We start from the raw sequence: 3,781 nt of genomic DNA, 5'->3' as shown, positions 1-3,781 counted from the left end.
ATCTTAGCACTCAAACATTCATCTTCAAAGCCTTTGCACTGAAATAGACAAACAAAAGTTTTTGTAAGAAGTCAATACATAAAAAATGGGTTTAGAAGCATTTTGAAATTATCACCGCACTGTTTATTAAATGTATTTTAAAATTTTAAACTGAGATTAATTAAGGTGACACATTTCCTACATGTCTTATGTTTTCTTATTACTGTTATCTTCAATTTTTTTTCTTTACATCCATTTTATTTTATTATTGTAATTGCCTGAATTTAATTTTCCAATCCTTGTAAAGCACCTTGTTTCGAAAAGTGCTGTATAAATAAAGTTATTATTATTATTATTATTATACATGTATTTATGCTGTTTTTACCTCTGGATATATTACTCAAAGGGCTGTTCTGAGTAGGCACACAGAGCTTTGCACTCTCTATATTTTATCACCTGCTCTCATATTCTATATACAGCATGACATCATTGGATATATGATCTCTGTTTATTTAATATACATTTAATTTTGCAGAATGATATTCTGTGGAACTGATGACACATCTGATGGTTGTTGTTTTTTTACTCTCCTTATCTTTGGATGTATGGTTTACAGGAATATACTGTCACTGGTTTTATAGCCTAATGTGTAAAATATTTTGATGTATAATTTAATAAAACACACTCTTCTTGCCTTTGTGTTTTATATTGAACATCTGGGCACACAGCTGGGTTTTAATATCATTCAGTCAGCATCTGGTTTATAACATTCTGCATAACATCAGTATTAATAAAAAACTCACAGAAAATTGGTAGCAACACAAAATATCTTGTTGAAATGATTTGTTGTTTTCAGAAATACAAAATTTAGATCACTACAAACTACAAACTTGTAATGTAAGTGGAAAAAAGTAAATCAGTTCATTTACTATGCATATTCCTACAGGTCATGCATGTGAACTGTTAATGCAGAGAAGTATAAGGTTCAAAACAGCAGTCAGTCTACTTGATCAGTCAGAACAATCTGCCAAACAGTGGGGGTGGGTTGGACTTCACATGGGAATCCTCTTAATGGCTTTGCATTTTCAACATTTTTGGAGAATATGTTGAGCTATAAAATGGTTGATGAAATACAAAAGCACAGATAAACACAACAAAGAAATAAACATTCGAAAACTTTTATATTGTGTGGCACCTCTAAATATGAGGACATTTTTCTTTAACCCACAACATTCAATACATGCCCACAGATAACCTGTAGATGGCACTGTTTAAGAGGAATTTATAACGCTCAATAACACACCTCACCCCATAAAGAAAACCATCTTATCCTGATGTCAAAGGACCAGGGACAAGCTGATGACACTAAATTTGAGCTCATATAGGGTCTCAAAGAATCCACAGACCAGTGTCAGTTTGGCCTGTAAATCGTACCGTATGTTGTTAAGAATTAGGGGTTAGTTGGATTTAATGACAAGCTTAAGTCATTGACATTTCATTCATTATATTTAGTCCTTATATTCCTCGGTTTGATCCACCGAGATTTTCACTGAGGTGTCTTTTGCGTGACAACTGAACAGCAGTAATCAGGAAGAAAACCAGGCATCTGCCACCCAACAGCTTTATACACATCCCTCTTCACCCACTTCATGATCTGAACCAGCAACACCTCTTCTTTCCCACTCAGCATCCCTGTGTGAGCTTTCTGCCACACAAGACCAGTAACACACTCAAGATCTAGCCAGAGAGTACTATCTCTGTTATTGTATGAAGCACTGCTGAGGATATTTTCCCAGTCCCAGTGAGCGTCCTAGTGAGATATATTAGGACCACCATCCTCCTGAGTTTCCACTACAGTTCTACATAGACCCAATTTTTAAACTTAGTCCCCAGTATTCCATGTGTGGACCCCAAACCAATGCTGTCAAAAGTTCGCTGTCTTTTGGAAGTAACAAGTATTGTTTAATTATATTTATTTACAAAATGGGCTTATACCCATATGTCAGGGATGGCCTCTGGTCAGCACAAAGTCTGATGACCAGTGGTGATGTAATGGCACTAACCTGAACAGGTGAGTGTAACAGCTTTCAACTATCAAAAGGGAGTACCATATTTTAGAGCCACAAAACCTCTTTGTTTTTAGTTTCTTCATTTGCCCCAGTTCTGTATCTTAATGTCTTTTTCCATCATGGAAATAGGGATACAGCAAATATTGTTGTTCCATTGTTAATTTCTAAACTATGCCATCTCTATTATGTGCTGACGTGTTCAAGTTGTGGTGATGTCAAACCACCTGCTCTTAATCTAACTCCTCAGAGATGAAACATTACATTATATGCTAAGATGTTTGATTGACCTTCTGGGCCTGTTCGGCTACTTCAGACCACTTCTAGAGGAACACGGGGGTTTTCAAACTTGTCATTGACTAGGCAGAAGGAGAGTCTGCCTCTATATTATTGATCGTTAACTATACAATTTTCGGTATGCCCTGCTGAATATAAATAGATAGATAGATAGATAGATAGATAGATAGATAGATAGATAGATAGATAGATAGATAGATAGATAAGAAAGACTTGTGTAAAATGACTTGAGGATGTGCCTCCTGATCTGCAGCTGGATGAAAATGCTGTTTGTAGTGATCTACCGCTGCTCGGTTAACGGAACACGGTTAGCGCGCTTTGACATAACTTTTGTCTACATTTCACCTCAATACGCAGGGTGCGGGTGAATTAGTGTCAGCGGCGTGGAGCCCTTGCTCTACCATTGTTTTTCTGATTGCCCGACTGGGGGTTTAGCTCTGTGTGCAGTTGGAACTATCTGACAGCTTGGTGTTAGTTTTGTAAACAGAACACATCCTGGAACGTACCAAGAGGACTGAGCTCACAAATAAAACGTAACTGTTTGAAAACGGCAAATGCTGCAGATATGTTGCATATGCTGCTACGGTAGCGAGAAAATTGTATGATTCTCAAAGGGTTCTTGTCCCGTGAAACAGACGGGGTTTTTAATTATTATTAATCTTACCTTTGTCCGTGATATTAATGCGAGTCTCCCCCTAACGTACTATCGCGTTCCATAGCCGCTGATCAGGAAGTGTACACAGCACTGCTAAGAGAAATCAGCTGAGCGACTGGATTTTTGGAGATCAAGGCTCGCGGACAAAGCTAAATGACCTTTACGGAAAATACCTTGATGTCGTTTAAATGAGGATACTTTCACTTGGTTTCCCTTTACTGAGTCGGATTTTGGGTGTCTGAATCAATAGGCTCAGTGAACAAAACACGGCGTACACATCAGCTCCTCCCGCCACAGTCCAGTTTCTTGCTTTAGGTGAGTCATTCACGGATCTGTCCGGTTTTACACCAGTTAATTCCGCATAAGCGCGGACTTAAACTCCAGAAGGTTTTTTTTAAATTAAAATACCGTTCGTCTGTTATACGAGTGTTCTCTTCTACATCGTGCTAGAGGTGCCCGGAGGCCAGGGATCCGGGTAGTGAGCGAACTAGGATGGGCATCATTGAGACATAACACTACAGAATGTTCCGTTAAAATGTCCTTTTCCTTGTTCAGAACCAGATTTAACCACATAGGCATAGGTTTTCTACCAAGCCTTTCTCTCGATAGTCTGTCTTCTTGTCCAAAATGTCACATGTGAATTATAAAGCTTCCTGAAGCATGAACGTTAAATTTCTCTGTCAAAGACATGGAAGCAGAATTTGTAGCCCCTGTAAGGCCAGTGCTGTCTGCTCTCCCTCCCAGAGCTGGATGGCATCTTAGTGCCCCTAAGCAAAATTTGGTC

Source organism: Chanos chanos, chromosome 10 (genome assembly GCF_902362185.1).
Source record: "Chanos chanos chromosome 10, fChaCha1.1, whole genome shotgun sequence".
NCBI classification, from domain to species: domain Eukaryota; kingdom Metazoa; phylum Chordata; class Actinopteri; order Gonorynchiformes; family Chanidae; genus Chanos; species Chanos chanos.
This window is presented reverse-complemented; position numbering follows the sequence as displayed.